The following is a 19,344-nucleotide window of genomic DNA, read 5'->3' on the forward strand; positions in this document are numbered from 1 at the left end:
TCAAACTTCCCCTGTAATTATCTATCTAATACAGCCACGACACATGCACTTCCCATTCCGCGAAAATGTAGTGTACATCAGCATACAGAGAGTAAAATTACAGACTCTACACACACATCCAAGCATGGAGGGGGTCCAACACCCCTGCACCATTTGGTACACATATCTTTATTAAACCGCATCGCAAAATAACAACAAAAGAAAAACCTTTAATTAAAAATAACAAACACAAAGAAACAACAATTCTTTAATCAAAATACAGGGAAAAAGACTTAAACCGGCGTATCTTCCTCCACCTTTACATAATGTTCCTTCCAAAACCTCTGGTTTCGGAATTCTGACCACCGACCTTTTCCCTTACACTGGATACAAACTAAATACAACACTATCCCCTAACTGGCACACCACAAGAATGTGGGAAGCCAGTCTGATCCATGAAGGGACCTCTATATTACTGAAAAGGTTCCACCATGGTGGAGTCACAATATCCAATATCTTAGTCCCTATCTCCACTGTTTTCTGTTCGAGTGTATACAAATGTTTCTGCGAGACTATAACGGCTTTGAGTATTTTGGTCAGATGTTCAGGGAGAGGGGGAATTTCGTAGCCAAAGTGCGCTACATACTTTTGCAAGTTCGTAAAATTCTTCTTCACAGTGAGGTGAACAGTGGAGGGTTCAGGAATGGGGACCATTCGCTCCTGGGCCACTTGAACTTCTGCCTTGGGTTTAAAACAGAAACTGCTGTCACTAACTATACTGTCCATGCTGGTAGTGGGATGCGCCGGTGGTGACACAATATGTCTCACCCCCTATATATGCTACCTGTGGGGGAACATGGCCTTGTGCCATTGCCTCCATGGTGCAATTTATAGGCTTCACATCAGCAGCTCTGAACCCACACTGCGGTTTTCAAAAGGCATTCAAGTGCTGGGGACACAGAATTATGTGTGCTCCCTGGCTCCGGCACCGTGAGAGGTCAGTACCTGTCATAGCGTGCTCCCACTTAATGACGTAAGGCGGGACCGCTGTGAAACAAATGTGTGCACCCCCTTGAATGACTCCAATGTTCTCAACCCTGTATACCGGTGCGGGTCGGGCTGTCCTACCCATCACCAGCATCCTAATTACTACTCCCATGATTGTGTGGTTGGACCACCCACAATCCAAGGGGACTGGATAGGCTTCGGAGGCTAGCCGGAGTTGGCATGGGCTCAATGCATTCTCGAAAGGGTGGAGGGCTGCGAGGTGCTTGTTGCTAATCCAGGAGGGGACCAAACCTTGTTTTAAATCCTCCAGATTACTGCAGCCCTCGCCCAGTAACCACGCCCCGTATAACACGCACACCTCATTCTGCGCAGCCTGGTCAGAAGCACTTCTGTCCTCCCTTATGAGAGCATTTACCGTCTTTGCGTGCTTTTCCAACTTGGCTATGATCTCCTTTAAATGGACCGTCATGGCCTGGTCCTCATGCAACTCCGAGCCCAGTACCTTGTTCTCATCCAGCAATATCCTTTTTAACTGTGTTTTTAAACCGTTTATCTGGGTCTGCAGCTCTATGTCATCCAAGCTGTTGATGACAGAGGACCCAGTATTAAACGCAGTAAAAACATCATTCCATACACCCCTTCTTTGTCTCCCTGCATTACCCAAAAATTTTCGGTGTGTGGTGTAGAGTTTGGTCTTGTCCACATGGGCAAAATCGAACTCGTAAAACTTTTTGAACATGTCCTTTAATAGGGCCTGGTATAACTGCTCTGTTTCTTTGGGGCACCACTCCGGTAAATGTACCTCCGTGAGATTTAAAATCACGGAGGCTACCGCGTAGTGTACCCCCTGGTACAGCACCTGATCGGTGGGGACTAGTACCAAACCATTCCCTGGTCCCTTGGTGGCGGTGGGGCAATCTTCCCTGGATAACCTCGCCACCTGCGCCGTGGGCAGGGGCTCGCGGGGGCGGGTTACCAGCTCAGTGGCGTTGACTGGGATCTGGGAATACGGGACTGCACACACCTTCCGGCTGGCATCCCACCTTATCCCCTTCCCGGTGTCATGCCACTGCCGGTGGAACATGATGGATATGCCTGTGGGGCAGACCGTCTCTGACCCCCACATACAGATGTAAATCCCTTGATCCAGTTCCCACCATTTGTCCCAACACACGCTTAGTCCTCCATGAGTCCCGGTAATTGTCCGATGGGTTTTGTTACTCAATCGCTCCCACTCGACTTCAGGGTTCCCCATGTCCTTGCTCAACTTCCTGAGCCACCACCACCTATCCAGTGGAATGTGTCCTTTACACATCAAACATATTCGCTTTCCAATGGTGACGCTGACCCTCGTGGTAACGACTCACACCCGGGGCACAGGAGGGAGGCTTCCCCGTGCGTGAATCCGGTTTGGCTGGAGTACTGAGATGAATTGGACCCCAACCATCCTGGCCACGTTCTCTCATGGAAGTAGATGGCGGCCTCCTCTGCATCCCGTTCACCGCTCCCATCGATCGCTAGGGGCGCCTTGTCTCCCGAACAACCGTAGATGTGGGAGTCTTGGACGTCGCCCCCTCCTCTCCGCACTCATCCCGATCAGGGCGAATAGGATCACGATCCATTCGATCCCGAAAATCTTTTCTGCAAAAGATGTAAAAACATGCAGCCAGGTCCCCAAGAGATTCTCTGGCTTGGTGAAGCATGGTCGGGTCCCGCGACCTTGACCCAAAGATACACTCTTAACAGACTACTTAACCTAAAACTACCCATCACCTTATTTAACTTAAATTATAAACACCCAAACTTAAGCTAAATAATTACACCTTCTGAAAACTTAAACTTAAACCAAAACTATATACATCCGCCGCCCGTCTCCGGGCGGCCAGGCTAATCCCTGGTCGGACTGTGGCTCGCCGCTATCCCCGGCGTAACTGCACTGTCCTTGACCATTGGTCCCTCGCAGCCCATGGCTGCTAGCTGAGGACCTGTGTCCTTGGACCCCTCCTTGACTCGAGGGGCGGCCCTTGGTAACTGGAGGGCTGGTGACCATGGCTTTCTCGGCTGGGGCGTCTGCGGGGACCTTCTAGGGGCTTTGGTGGGTGGGGCTGTCTTGGCCGCTGGATCTTTTACCCGAACCGCTGCTCCCCCAGGCTTGACCCCTCCCAAACCTGGGCTGGAGGCAGGTAACTTTTCACAGCCTGCTGCTGCGAGCTGAGAGTCTCCACCCCCGGGGTCCCATGGCTGGGTCCGGGGTGGGGTTTTCGACCTCAGGTCCCTCCCTCTCTACACCTGGGTTAGGGGCGGGGTTCTCGCCCTCAGGTCCCTCCCCCTCATCTGGATCCCAGAAGAGTGGGGGAGTGTCCCAACCGATGGGCGGGATGGTCCCTCCCTTCAGGCAAGCCACAGCGCCTGCCTGAGGATCTTTATCCTCAGACCTTTTCCTAACTGGCTGCTTTCCTCTTTCAGGCTGAAACAGCTTACACTGGTTGATGTAACCAGCGGCCTGTTTTAAAACTTGTGCTGAAGGCTCGCTCGCTGCTCCGAGCAGACCTTCTAGGGGCTGTCTTCTCTCTTTCCTCACTGGGACAGTCTTACAGACGGGATCTTGGTACAGGCCCGCTTTGGGTCCGGGGCCAAAACTACCCCCCGTGTGCCTCCCTTGTCCCGGACTGCGGCTTCCGGACCTGCCCGATAGGGGTACCGGGACTCTCCTTCCCCAGTCCTATCTATGACCCTTTCTCCAGCGCGCACGGTCAGACCGAGGAATTTCACCTCCTGCTGGCCGATCTGCGCCTTCTTGGGATTTACCTTGAAACACTTCTGTCCGAACAGCTCCAGCAGTTCGGCCAATAGAGGGCCATGCTCCTCCTTTGAATCAGTGAACAGAAGCAGGTCATCCACATATTGAACCAACTGTCTGGGCTGGCTAAATTCCTTCAAACTGTCGGCCATGCACTGATGGAAAATGCTAGGGCTGTTGTGGAAGCCCTGTGGCAAACAGTTCCACGTGTACTGTTGCCCTTTAAACATAAAGGCAAACTTGTACTGATCCTCCCTCCTTACAGGGATGGGCCAAAACCCATTGGAAATATCCAGCACCGTGAAACTGGTCGCGGATGCTGGAATACTCCCGATGAGGTCGGCAACTGCTGCTACTGTGGGTGCGCAGGCTGGGATGTTGCTATTGAGCACCCGATAGTCCACCGTGGCCCTCCAGGAATTGTCCGGCTTTCTGACCGGCCATAACGGAGAATTCACGTGGGTCGCTATCGGTCTCAGAACTCCCTGCTACACTAATGAGGACACGGCTGCTTCCATGTCCGGCTCTGCTTCCCTGGGGAAGTTATACTGTTTCTGTGGTCGGGCCATGGGGTCCCCATCTACGCTGACCTCAAACCCTGTGACCCTCCCGCAGTCGTGTTTGTGAGTGGCAAATGTGGCCAGGTGGGCCTGCACAAATGCCTGGAACTCTGGTGGGGTGTTGCTGACCATGAGCCCAAGGTTATAATCCTCTTTGGGCTTCATGGTGCAGAGGGTCCCCTTCCCTTCCTTACCCGGGATAACTACGATCTCACCGTTATTTACTTTTCCTGCCCCCAAAGGCAGTGATTCCTCAAATCCACCAGGATCCCGTGACCTACAATAAAGTCGGCCCCCAGGACCCCTCTCCCATCCTCCACGTCCCATTTCATCAGGACACACGTCCACTTGGAGCGGAGTGGTCCTATCTGAATGGCGAGCGGGATGGAAACCGAGCCAGCCTGTTCCCTACCCGCGAACCCCGATAGGCTGTATGGGACCCCGCTGGAGAGAGGTGAGGTGATGGGGTTAGCTGAGTAGATCACGGTGCGCGATGCCCCCGTGTCCAACAGATAGGTCCCTGCCACCTTTTCCACCTCCATCTCCAAAAGGGGTCTCCTCCACTCATCATATCGGAGCGAACACAGATACACAGGCTGCGCCGGTTCTAGTCATGGTTGTGGGTTGGATGGAGCTGATGGGGTGAGAGCACCGGTGGCGGCTGCTACTCTCCCCTGGCCAGTCAGTAAGGACCTCATGGCATCCAAAAGCGACTCGACCTCTGCGGAAGGGGTACCTACCCCTGCCTTTTGGGCTGGGGCTGTGGGTTGCTTCCCCTTGTTATCCTTCCAGGGGTTCTTACAATCCTTCACCCAGTAACCATCCTTCCCGCACCCGTAACAATTGGTCTTAGTGTTGGGGGGGTTACTCCCTTCCTGGTGCCATTCCTTTCTATTCTGCACTCCTGGTTTTATCTCATGCACCTTCCCTTTGGGTGGGTGTGCGTCGGTACCCCTGCCGTTTTTGTAGGCTAGGGTTAGCTGCCTAATTACCGTGAGCTCTGTGGCCTGGGGATCTTTGGGATCAAACCAGGCTTCCGCCTTGGCTCGGACCTGTGGCAAGCTGTTCGCCACCAGGCAACAGAGCCAATGCGTCAGGGAGCCCCCGTTCAGAAACGTCCGGCCTGGCAGCCCCAGGCAAGCCTTCTGGTACACCGGCGACAGCCGGTCCGCAAAAGCCTGTGGGGTTTCCCCAGAAAGCTGAATCGTCTTCTCCACGCGGAAGAAGGGACTTCCCTCATCCATCCCCATGGCCTCTAGAACTCCATCTCTAAGCTCCTCATACCCGCTCTGCACCATTTTACACTCGTCAGAGAGGGATTGGAGGAGATTACTCTCCAGGGAGAATAGCAGCATTTTGGCCTTCTTAGCATCATCGCAGTTGTTGATGCTGGCGGTCTGCTCTATTTCCCTGAAGTGGACTGAGGGGTCTCCCCTGGCGGAAAGCTTCAGGATATGGTTGACCATAAACCTGAGCTGTTGTGTGTCGAAGGGTAACACAAATTGGTTTTGGAGAGGTCCCTCAATGATGCCGTTGGCGGGTGGGCCGAACCTCCGATGCCGTGCTGGGCACATTGGTCCTGGCTCTGGCCTCTCGAGCGGGGGTTGCTCTACCTCCGCCTCCACCTCTGGCTCCGCTTCGGGTTCCACCATCGGTTCCACCCCCCCTTGCTGCCAAACCTCGTTGAAACTTGGCGCTACGGGTGGTGGCCGTGAGGTCTCCTCTCTCTCAACCGGGTCGTCCCTAGGCACCACCGGTGATGTTGGAACTGTCCTCCCCTCGTTTCCCATAAAATCTGCCTGGCCTGCCCTTGGGCTTATGAGGCATACCATGCCTTTTGCCCTCCGGAGGGCCCGGCTCAGATTTTCTATCCTCTCTTTACAGGGGCCGTGGTCTGCCTCCTCAAACCCCTGTTCATTAGCTAGCTTGTAAGCGGCTTTTACCTCCTGTACTCTCTCTTCCTGTTCCCTGATCTGACTTGCCAAGCGGGCATTTCTCTCCCGCAACCTTAACTCGTTTCCCTTGGCCTCGGTGACTTGGCACTGTAGGTATTCCAACTGGGCCTTGTGTTCTCTTACTAAATGTACTCTCTTGGTTTAAAGCCTGCAAAGCTACTAATAACTTTCCCCCTGCGAGAGCCTTATCCTGGATCTCCAGGGCTGACTCCCTTAACTCGACTGCCTGTGCTGTAACGAGCCCGTCCAAAAGTTGGACCTGCTTTTTAAAGCACATCAGCCAAACTGCCTTCTCTAAGGACTTCTTGTGTTCCTTTCCCTCTGTCCACTTAGTTGCTGCATCTATCGGACGCCCAGCCCTTAACAGAGTGGTGATCCACTTCTTAGTGATATTCACCTTGCTGAACACATAATCAGAAATCCTTTCCTACATCATGGTTCGCTCATCCGAACCACTGTCTACTGTATTGCAACCTTGCTGCCGGAGTCCTGCTGCGGTCGCCATTTCTGCAGGGGGTGGCGGGTGGCGGTGTTGCCTGGCACGTGCGTGCGCCCAGTCAGTTATGCCCCTGACTGTTTTGTGAGTGGTTCGAATCACTCCCACGCCCCTGGGTTCTAGACACCGGACTTAGGTACAAGGCGGCAGTACAGAGAAGACTCGAGTAGACAAGTGGTTGGATGCAAACAAAACCAAGATTTTATTGAAGAGGAAAACTTGATACAATCTTATGCAAAAATTACTAGTGTACACCTCTACAGGCAAAATTGCAAGAGAGTCATAATAATACTATACTTATACTTATACAGGGAATGGGGAACACACGGCACATTGAGGGAAAACAACTATCTTAACAATCCCCTTATCCTTATCCCACCCCCTATACCTAACTAGGTTAAGCTATGAGGGGTCAGAATTCATGCTCACCAATCAAAAAGGGTTTGTTAGACTCAAAACAGCAGTTGGGTTCGGGGTTCGCTCTTGGTGCTCTCTGGAGCCTGCCATCATCACGTGGGCTCCGGGCGCTGCAAGGGCGTTGTCCAGGTTCGAGTACCCCAAAGTTAAAGTCTCTGCTTGGGTACTTTACTTTGCAGGGATGGTCCTTCGTCGACAGCCGATAGCTTGAGTTTGCATGAAGATAGTTGCAGGTTGGCTGAGGCTGACGGCCCGATGATTCGAAGCCTACCCTCAGTTGGTCTTCCTCAGTTGGTCTTCCCTCCTCCCCTTGTCGCGTCCCGCCTCGCCTGGCCTGAATTTGTCCATGTCCGCTTGATGTAACGCCGGGCCGATGGAGTGGCAACAGGCACGGGCAAAGGCCAGGGGGTAAGCGCGGGAGGGGGAAAGAGCTGCAGCCATGAGGGCAGGAGAAGAGAAGAGCAGAGCAGCGATTGCTACCCGGGGCCTTCAATTATACCTTCGTCGAAAACCCTTATCTGCGCGCCAAATCAGGTTAGTTCTTTGTTTTAATTTTGGCAGGCTAGTTTAAAATAATGGTAGCAATTCATACTAACTGGTTTTTAGATGGCCGGTAATCACATCTACCGGCTCGATAATTGACTTGTATTGTCCTGAAAGTTCCTTGATGGGCCTGTCCAGCCTCGATGGCTGTGTTAATCTGTTTCCGATAATATATGCAGACTGCTGATGGCCTTAACTATAGGCCTAACTGAATTTAGATTTTGTCTCCAATTCGGTCTAATGCATAATTCAGAGTCCTGTCTGGTTCCAAAATACAAATGCTTCTCTTCACAGAAAAACCTGCAGCTTCGGTTTCGATTCCTCCCAAGCTGTCTGCGTTGCAGAATCCATTTTGGAATCCCACAGGCTTTCTGCCACGATGCACAGATGCCATCTTGGGTACCCCTTTTAATTTAAACTGCCCATGCAGGGTCCCGTTTATTAATAGCAGCCTTTGCGAATCTTACAGTGGGTGGGGCCGGTTTCTAATGCATTGGGCCAGTAATTCACGCGTGGGCCCGTTGGAAGTGTCGGATTTCAGCATGCACAGCGCATGCGCGGGAAACCGGCATTTCCTCTCCATCGAACTAAGTGGTTAAGAGGTCCAACGCGTGCGCACAGGACTCTGCGTGCACGCGTTGAACTTCCTTCTTTTTGACAGGTTTGCGCGTGTGCAAGGGCCTGAACTTTTTAGAAATGAAAAAAGGAGGCGTAAGGAGTGGATTCTTGAAGGTAAGTGGTCTATTATTTAAAATTATTACATTTTTTCCACAGATTCATTGTTTATAAGGACTTTACAGTAAGGTAAGTTTATTTTTAGACCCGATTTCGTAAAAAATTATTTTTTTCAAAAATTTTATTAATTGTTTTAAATAGTTTTTAAAAGTTATTTATAGTTTATTTAATTATTGGGATGTTTTTTTAAATTTTAATTAAAGTTAAGCTAGTCTTTTGGGCGCCCGTACTTTTCATGAGTTTGACAGTCTTTATTATCAAACTCATGAATGAGTTTCCCCTCCCCTGATTGGCTGCAGAGTGCTCACCTGATCCCAGCCGGCACATCGCACTAACTACGCCGCTGGATCAGGCAAGCACATCACGCCGACAGCTGAACCGGGCCAGTGACAGGAAATGCAAGCAGGCCCGGGCTTCAGATGTCGGCGCGCAGGGTGAGTGCACATCGGGGGCTTGCACGCGTGGCAAGCCCCCGATCCTAATTTCTGACCCAATGCTTTTAAATTAGCACAAAAGATCGCGGAAACTCAATTTGCACTGAATGCAATTTGTGCTTAAAATTTCACAATCTTTGGCGCTGATTTCAGCTGAATTACGACAAAAAACTAGCGCAATCGAGCGGAAACTCCAGGCCATTGTTTTGTATTCACATCTACACTTTTGCTAAAATTAGCAATGATTTAGCCTGACTGGAGCTTTACACTATTGTGAATGGAATAGGCTATGTTTACATGTTTTATTATTTTTAAAAAGGACTTTGCACGTACTTTTATTACTGGTGCTTGAAATACTCTGGAAAGGAAGGATCATTGCAAAACTATGTGAGGTCCAAAAATAATTTTACATTTTTCATAATGCCAAATGGCAATGCTCCTGTGGTGAAAAGAAGATGCCACTAAATTTTGTGTTATATAAAAATAATAATTCAGTGTACTTAAAAAAAATGGTGAAAAATGTTAAATGAGTTCAAACCCTAACTATCCTAGTTCTGCGGTGATCTTCACCCTCCAAACTTTTCAACCACCAACAATAAAATTAAGTTTAAAGAAATATATTTTTTATTCAGTTAGTTTCCAGTGGAATAATTAGATCTAAGTGACAGCACTTTAAAAATACACCGCGGCCAACACATCGGATTAGCAGCAGAAGACGGCGCTGCAAAGGGAACCCACTCTCAAATACGTTGGTCTGAGGCTCGCTGGAAATTGGAATTCGGGCCTCATCTGCAAAAAAACGGCACCCTGCGGATGTTAATCGGGCGCCCAATACAGCTCGATAGCAAAATACTGCAGATGTTGGAAATCCGAAATAACAACAGAAAATGCTGGAAAAACTCAGCAAGTCAGGCAACATCCGTGGAGAGAAATTTGAGTTGACGTTTCGGGTTTGACCCGAAACCCGAAACCCGAAACGTCAACTCAAATTTCTCTCCACGGATGTTGCCTGACTTGCTGAGTTTTTCCAGCATTTTCTGTTGTTATGCCCAATACAGCTCGCCAGTCAGAGCCTCAGACGCAGAGCTGGCCCATAGGTAGGTTCTGGTGGGGGTGGAGGTGGGGGAGGTGTAGCAGAGTGAGGTGATCCTGGGCAGGCAGTGGCCTGCCATACTGTTGTGGAGCCAAGAGGAGATTTCACTTCCTTGCAGAAACCGGCAATTGACTGTTGACATAGGCTGCTCCCAAAATATTCTACAGCAAATACTGAGCCACATACGCAGCCATCAAAATGGCTGATCTAGTTAATAAAAATACTAACCGCATCGGTGAGTAGCTTCAATTCCAGTTATTTTCCCATGCAGCAGAAGGTATCGTTCTCTAGTTCTACTGACTGTCCAGTCACTTTGGGCTAAAAATCCGTGGCCATCATGAGAGTTGCCGGTGTCACCGCGGCCTCAGGTTAATGGCCACTGAAAATGGATGAAGCACTACATGAGAAAAATTCGTGCTAGGGCCCAGTGCTAACTGACCATGGAATGCCCTCCTGGTGGCGCTAGTGCAGGCATGGGAGTTGAAGTTGCCGTCCAGAAGCAGCGTTCGATGTTCCAACAGCCTCAGGAAGCGAGGCAATGGAGTTCTCTAGGCATAGTGGGAAATTAAAAGGGCAATGCATTAAGAGGACATAGCACTAAAAGGGCCTTCTGAACTAATAAAATTAAAAGTAAAGTGAAAAAATGCAGTTTTCAGCCCTTACTGCCTTTTAAAAAAAATTAACATTAAAAAGATGTCCCAAATGGGAGTCTTCCACTCTGAAAGCTGAATTCCCTCCCGAAGCTCAAAAAATGGGATAAGTGATTCAGCACTAGCACACATGGCTCAGCAAGCCAGGGAAGTGCACCCAGGGTCTCGCACGCTGCACTCCAGCTTTGTGCAGGGGGTCAAAACTGCAAGAGAGGTCCTCTACCCACAGGGGTCAGGAGGCCCTCCAGAAAGAAAGATGTGGGACCAGATCACTGAGGCCGTCACTGCCACCAGTGCTGCCCCCACCACCTGGCTCCAGTGCCCAAAGAAGATTCATGACCCCAGACCACTGGTCAAGGTCAGTGAATGCACCTTCAAAAGCCATATCCTACCAACTGCACCATAAGCCTCACGCACTGCTCAATGCACAACTCCTCCCCTCACCCGCAATCACTCACCTACCAACAATCTCTACCAATCATGAGGCACACCTCCCATTCCTAGCCTCACCTCACCCCCTTGAAGGAGACGGTGCTGGCCATTCTTGGCAGGGGCATGGCTGAGCCCTTGGCCAAAGGCGGGGCAGAAAGGATGCAAGATGCTGGTATCCTCATACGTTACCTTCCTTCTGGCATGCACCTCTTGCTTATCTGACCTACCCAAACCACAACTCCCCCCTTGTGCCTTCCTCATTTCACACACCCAAGAAATGCAGCCTGCCCAGCCAATGGTTGGCCAAGAAGAGGCAGACGAGAGTGAAGAAGAAGAAACACCGTCACTCGATTTGACACTCCCAGCCACCAGCTCCTCAAGGTTGACCTGCAAAGTCATTTACAGTGTCCCCCACTGAAAATCAGCAGCCTTCCACCAGCCATGCTGCAGCCACTGGGGTAGCACTGCGTGACATCAGTAGGATAGGCAAAGGCACACACAAGACAGTCACTAAGAGAATGCATAAGGGTGCTGAGTTGATTTCTTGATATTGAATGGATAGATGGATAAAGTTGGATTAGAAAGTTTGCTTTGTGGTGGCTTTTATTTCAGCATTGTGGCCGAGGATGCTGTGATGGTCAGTAACAGAGGGAAGATAAGGCGTGGGACAAATGTTGAAAGGGGAATTGGGGTTGTGGTCACTGGTACTGCAGGCAGATGATTCTATCCCGGAAACCCTGGCCAGAAAGGGACTGTCTGGGTTACATCATTCCTTCTGCTTCCTCCTCTTCTGCTTCCTCCTCTTCTGTTTCCTCTTCTTTGGCTACCTCCTCTTCTGTTTCTTCTTCTTCAGCTACCTCTTTTGTGTCCTTCTCTTCCCTCTGTGAGTGGATGCTGTAAATCTGAAATGACAGCATAAAATGCTGGAAATATTCATCAGGTCAGGCAGTATCTTGACCTGAGATGTGAACTCTGTTTCTCTCTCCACGGAAGTTATCTGACCTGCTGAGTATTTGCAGCATTTTCTGTCTTCTCAAAGGCCTTCCTTTACCATCCAAGGCCTTGCAAGCATCCAGCAGCAAACCACTACTTCAATAAAATCTGAAAAACCCAGTCCAGAAGCTTAAATGTAAACTTACCTGAAAGATGTGTGAGTCCCTTTAAGAGGTGTTGACAGCACCTGTCAGTCTGCTGCTGCAAAGTTTACATGGTGAGCTTGGGACCGAACGCTGAACTCAGCGCAAAGATCCAAGTTCGTCGTGGTGATGTTAAGTTTGCGTTGCACACTGAGTGATGTCACCTCTCCCTCATTTTAATTTTCAGGGCGATGGATCTTACCGGCAGCGCTGCCAGGCCTTCGAAAATGGAGGATGCTGTGGGACCCGCCACCAGCTAGCGAAAGAGTGGCAGCCGCCATCTTAACGCAACTTTTTGCTGGTAATGGGTGATGTTAAGCCCTCGAATTTTTAGCCCTTTGCTGGCAAAATTTGATTTCTCCAGCAGGAAAGATGTAAGTCAGGAATTTCCTCTGCTATCCTGCCCCAAGTTGGAACGTGATAGTTCGTCAGGGCAGTGTCCTAGGCCTATCTTCAGCTGCTTCATCAATGACCTTCCCTCCATCATAAGGTCAGAAATGGAGATGTTCACAGATGATTGCACATTGTTCAGTTCCATTCACAACTCCTCAGATAATGAAGAAGTCCATGCCCGCATGCAGCAGGACCTGGACAACATTCAGGCTTGGGCCGATAAGTGGCAAGCAACATTCGCGCCTCACAAGTGCCAGGCAATGACCATCTCCAAGAAAAGATAGTATAGCCACCTCCCCTTGACATTCAATGAGATTACCATCGCTGAATCCCCCCCCACCATCAACATCCTGGGGGTCCCCATTGACCAGAAACTTAACTGGACCAGCCACATAAATACGGTGGCAACAAGAGCAGGTCAGAGGCTGGGTATTCTGTGGCAAGTGTCTCACCTCCTGACTCCCAAAAGCCATTTCACAATCTACAAGGCACAAGTCAGGAGTGTGATGGAATATTCTCCACTTGCTTGGATGAGTGCAGCTCCAACAACACTCAAGAAGCTCGACACCATCCACGACAAAGCAGCCCGCTTGATTGGCACCCTATCCATCACCTTAAACATTCACTCCCACTACCACCGGCGCACCATGGCTGCAGTGTGTACCATCTGCAAGATGCACTGCAGCAACTCACCAAGACTTCTTCGACAGCACCTCCCAAACCCACAACCTCTACCACCTAGAAGGACAAGGGCAGCAGGCGCATGGGAACACCAGCAGCTGCAAGTTCCCCTCCAAGTTACACATCATCCTGACTTGGGAAATATATCGCCGATCTTTCATCGTCGCTGGATCAAAATCCTGGAACTCCCTCCCTAACAGCACTATGGGAGTACCTTCACCACACGGACTGTAGCGGTTCAAGGCGGCGGCTCACCACCACCTTCTCGAGGGCAATTAGGGATGGGCAATAAATCCCATGAATGAATAAAAACAAAAAAAAAGCAGTGGCCTACGTCCGCCTCCCAGCCCTGACTTGATTTACCTCCCCTCGCCCCACTAAATGCCCCTTCAATGAAAAAGAAAGTGAGGTGTGGTGTAGAATGGGTTGCCGATTGGCTATGGGCCCATTTTGCGTTACTGGCATAGACCAATTTCATCCCCTGACATTCTTAATTGGAGAAGATAAAACAAAGGCCTTGTGTGCAACTTGGAAAATTCACACTGATAAAGCAGGGCTTATGAGATGTGTTGTGTATGTACCTTTAAGGGAAGAACTGATTTTATACTGCAGTACCGGCAGTGACCACCCCTGTATAAAAGGCCCTAGCAGGCTTCTGTATTTCAGTCTGACGTTACCCTCTGTTCAGTAAAATACCTGTTAAACTGTTCTCCCGAAGTCCGTGTATTATTGAGGCGCGGACTTTACAGTGGCGACGAGCAAGTTCGAACTCACCGGCAGAGTTACATCACCTCACGGGGATCTCACCCTGAGAAGAAGTTTCTTGGAGGTCGAAGTCTGAGCAACGGGTGTCGACCGCGGGCAACCGCCCAAGGATCCATCGGTGTTCGGAGAATTGCGGGAGAGGCTGTGGAGAGCTGAGCTTGGCTCCCCAGTTAAGGTGTTCCAGCAAATCGTGCTGGTAGCAGGTAGTGCGCTGACCCTACCAGACTGCGGCGGGCTCGAGCTCGATCGAGCGGCTCTGCAAAAGGGGCCGCGCAGCGTCGCCGGGAGGAGAAAGAGAGAGAGGGTGGAGCACACAGGGCGCAGTCGGTGCTCAAGAACCGGGTAGCAGAGAGAAAATAAACGAGGGGAAGGAAAGTGAGACGCGCCGAAGCCACGGGTCACCGCCATTACCCTGTAGAACGCAAGGAGCAGCATGGCAGCAAGGGGAAGAAGGAAAAGCGCGGGAGGCGCCATTTTATTCCATTGGGGAAGAAGGAAAAGCGCGGGAGGCGCCATTTTATTCCATTGGGGAAGAAGAAAAAGCACGGGAGGCACCATTTTAAATCACCCAAGATGCCGAAAAGTGGCAGTATCACTGCTTTCGACAACGAGGTAGAAGACTGGACCACGTATGTGGAAAGAATTGAAGTGTACTGCAAGGCAAATGAGGTGGCCGATGGAAAGAAGGCGTCGGTATTATTAAATTTGATGGGCGCGGGAACGTACGTCCTATTGCGGAATTTAATTACCCCAGCTAAACCAATGGAGAAATGTTTTGAGGATATTGTTAATATCTTACAGGAACACCTAAACCCTACACCGCTGCTGATAGCAGAAAGATTCAAGTTCCATAAAAGAAACCAGCACAAAGTTGAGAGAATGCTGACTATCTTACAGAACTACGCAAGTTATCGAAGCACTGCCAGTTCGGAGCAGGACTGGCAGACACCTTACGGGATAAGTTTGTCTGCGGGCTCCAGAGTGAAGGAACCTAGAAATGACTACTTTCGAAAAAGAACCTGACGCTAGAACAGGCTTTCAGCGTGGCAGTATCCTACGAAGCAGCAGCACGGGGAGCTGCGGAAATACAACAGAAACCACAAGAATACAGTGCTAACTAAATGGAGCAGAAAAGTGCTATCGCTGCGGCAGAACAACCCATGATCAGAAGGACTGCTGGTTTAAGGACAAAGTATGCAGGTAATGCGGAAAAATGGGACATATAGCAAGAGTCTGCAGGTCGGGAAAGAAAACCAACACTACAAGAACTACTAAGGAAAAGTACAAGAAAGTAAACAAAATGACAGACAGTATTTCGGAAGATCAGGTGAGTGATAACGACTTCGGGAGCAGGAGACTAAGTTGTCTAAAATTACACAACGTGATCGCAAAGGAGGATCACCGAACCATTTGGGTCACCCTCATGATAGCAGGGTCCCAAGTAAAGATGGAATTAGATACAGGATCAGCCCTAACTGTCATGAATCGACGAGACTATGAGCGGCTATTCTCACACATACCCTTAAAGGACACGTCCATTGTATTGAAGACATACACGGGGCAAAAAGTCTACCCCAGAGGAAAAATAAAGGTGCCAGTTAAATATAACGGCAAGGAAACACAGAAACTGTATTAATATATATTACAAGATGGAGGACCACCATTATTGGGACGTGAATGGACCCGAAAAATACAATTGGATTGGCATTCCATTCAGGCGCTAACTGTGACTGACAAAAAGGATGATGACGTCGCACCTGGACGTCTGTCACAAATTCTAACTGACGCGAAAGAGGTGTTCCAACAAGGACTTGGGACTCTAAAAGGAGTAAAGGCAATGATAAAAATCGAAGATAGCGCAAACCCAAAATTTTTTAGGGCCAGACCGGTGCCGTACGCGATCCGCCCAGCCGTTGAAGCAGAACTGGAGAGTCTGGAGCATTCGGGTGTGCTGTCCAAGGTGGACTGGAGCGAGTGGGCCACACCCATCGTTCCTGTAATGAAGAAATCATTGAGCAGCACGCCTGGAGAGCCGAAGAAGGTTCGCATCTGTGGGGTCTTCAAGGTGACTGTGAACCCAGTCCTGCACACAGTACAATATCCACTTCCACGGATAGAAGATATTTTCACCTCACTATCTGGAGGGAAACGTTTTACGAAGATTGATCTGGCCCAAGCGTATCAACAAATGGAGGTGGAAGAAGCATCTAGGAAATACCTCACGATAAACACTCACAAAGGCCTTTACCAGTACAATCGACTGGTATTCGGGGTAGCATCAGCCCCGGCTATTTGGCAGAGGGCGATGGAACAAGTCCTGCAAGGGATCCCAGGGACCCAGTGTTATTTGGATGACATCCTGGTGACGGGCGAAAATGACAGTGAACACCTTGCCAACCTGGAGCAGGTGCTCACGAGATTGCAGGAATATGGGCTACGAGCCAACCGCCCCAAATGTGAGTTCTTCAGGAGACAAATCTCGTATTGTGGCCACATGATTGATGAGGAAGGGTTGCATAAGTTGCCAGACAAGATTGAGGCTGTAGTCAAGGCTCCAGCACCGGAAAATGTGTCACAACTGAGGTTGTTTCTCGGGCTGGTGAACTACTACCATAAGTTCTTGCCGAATTTATCTACAATTCTGCACCCACTGAATGCCCTGCTGCAAACTGGAGTAACATGGAAATGGAGTGATGAGTGTAAGCGTGCCTTTCAGGAATGTAAATGCCTAATCACTTCAAAGGAAGTATTGGCCCACTACAACCCAACACTACCGATTCGGTTGGCATGTGATGCGTCACCCTACGGCATTGGAGTGGTGCTGTCACACAAATTCCTTGACGGTTCAGAGAGGCCAATAGCCTTTGCGTCGCGCTCGTTAACCTCAGCCGAGCGTAATTACGCCCAGATTGACAGGGAGGCCCTCAGCCTGGTGTGGAGGGTGAAGAAGTTCAATCACTATCTGCACGGGCAGAAATTCACCCTACTGACTGATCATCAGCCCCTGGTCTCCATTTTTAACCCAAAGAAGAGCATTCCGGTGATGACGGCGCAACGGCTGCAAAGATGGTCACTTTTCCTAGGGGCACATCAGTACGACATAGAATACAAGGGTACGAAGCAGCATGGAAACGCTGATGGGCTGTCGCGCCTACCGTTGCCTACGGTAGAGGAAGCACCTGCAGTGGACCCTGTTGAGATATTCCATGCGACCATAGTCGAATGTCTGCCTGTTACAAACTCAAGTATAGAGAAGGAAACCCGAAATGACCCGACCCTCTCTCGGGTCTATGATTTGACGGTGAAGGGATGGCCAGCATATGGCGACTCACTGTTGCCAGCACTCTCGCCAAGGAGAGAACAGCTGTCAGTGTGCCGGGGGACCTTGATGTGTGGATCCCGAGTGGTAATTCCACCCAAGTTGAGAGACAGAGTGCTCAATGAGCTTCATGAAGGTCATCTGGGAGGCATAAAAATGAAAAGCCTAGCCAGGGCTTATGTGTGGTGGCCGGGAATCGATAAACAAATTGAGGACCTGACCAAGAGCTGCTCAGGATGCCAGAAAGTCCAAAATGCACCACCACAGGCCCCTCTACACCCATGGGAGTGGCCCTCATCTCCATGGCAACGGGTACACATTGATTTTGCTGGTCCATTTATGGACTCAATGTTTCTAATCGCCGTGGACGCCCATTCGAAATGGCCAGAGGTCGTCAAAATGTCCTCCACCACCACGGAGAAAACTATTGCAATCCTACAGACCATCTTCGCCAGGAATGGTTTGCCAGAACAGATTTACTCCGACAATGGGCCACAGTTTGTGTCCGAGGATTTCCGGAGGTTTCTGAGGAATAATGGGGTGAAACATTACACATCTGCCCCATATCATCCAGCCACAAATGGATTGGCTGAAAGGTTTGTTCAGACCTTTAAAAAGGCAATAAAGGCGATGTATAACGACGACATACCACTACAGCACAAGGTAGATAATTTCTTGTTTGCTTACCAGAATGCGACACATGCAGTCACCAACCAAGCTCCAGCCATAATGTTCTTCAACCGAAGGCTAAGATGTCACCTGGATTTGCTCAAACCAAACATAAGACGAGATGTTGAGGATAAGCAATTCCAGCACATCAACGAGAGGCCAACCAGGAGCTTCAAGATAGGGCAACCAGTCTTGGCCCGTGACTACCGAACAGAGAAATGGCAGCCAGGAATGATATGCACAGAGCAGGGACCACTAATGTACACAGTGGACGTTGGAGAGAGCATCATGAGACGCCATGCTGACCAGATTCTAGAGTCACAGGAACAAGCCAAACCTATACCATGAGCATGTGCACCTGGTAATGAGCCCGAAGTACAGATTGCGTCTACCTCAGAAGCAGTGGTATTGGAAGCTGACGAACCAACCAATGACAATGAGCCAGAATCGACTCCACCGCAAGAACAGGATACTCGAGAAAGGCGCTATCCAGTCAGGATTAGGAAGCCTCCTCAAAGACTGAACTTATAAATGATTATTTCAGTTGATGTATATAGTACCGAGAAAATTGTAATTGTAATTAGTTATTATTTAGTTGTTAAATGAATGTTATGTACTGTTTATCTAAAAGGGGAGGAATTGTTGTGTATGTACCTTTAAGGGAAGAACTGATTTTATACTGCGGTACCGGCAGTGATCACCCCTGTATAAAAGGCGCTAGCAGGCTTCTGTATTTCAGTCTTAAGTTACCCTCTGTTACAGCATTTCCTGCCTGTGCAGCTGCCTCAGTCAGCAGGAGGAGAAGGAGCAGCCAAACCAGGAGAGTGGAGAGTGGAAAGTGGTGGTCTCCTGACCAGGAAGAGGAGGAGAACGAAAGACCACCACCTCCACCTCCTCCACCATCATCACAGCAACTGGGGTGCCTGGAGAGAGAGGACAGAGGAGGAGAAGGAGAAGGGAGGCCTGCAATAACATCAACCAGGGAAGAGGCCTTTCCCATTACTGCCTCCCCAAATTGGCCTCCACTTCAGGAGAGGGAGAGAGGGGAGAGAAACCACCATCAACCAACACCAACTGTTCGGAAGGAGGGAGGAATATCATCTTTCAAAATATCTACAGGTGGGTGTTATTTGGGGCACTCTCCCAAAGACTTTGTATTTTAGGTGGGGGGCCATTAACACCTTCAGGCCTGTGACTTGGGGTGGGTGTGGCTCTTTTTTGAAAACCACCCCATAATGGCGTCTGCTTCATCACCGGTGGCGGGGCCAGCCAGGACTTA

This window comes from Somniosus microcephalus, chromosome 5 (genome assembly GCF_052327205.1).
Source record: "Somniosus microcephalus isolate GS21.2 chromosome 5, FLI_Smic_1.0, whole genome shotgun sequence".
In the NCBI taxonomy this organism is placed as follows: domain Eukaryota; kingdom Metazoa; phylum Chordata; class Chondrichthyes; order Squaliformes; family Somniosidae; genus Somniosus; species Somniosus microcephalus.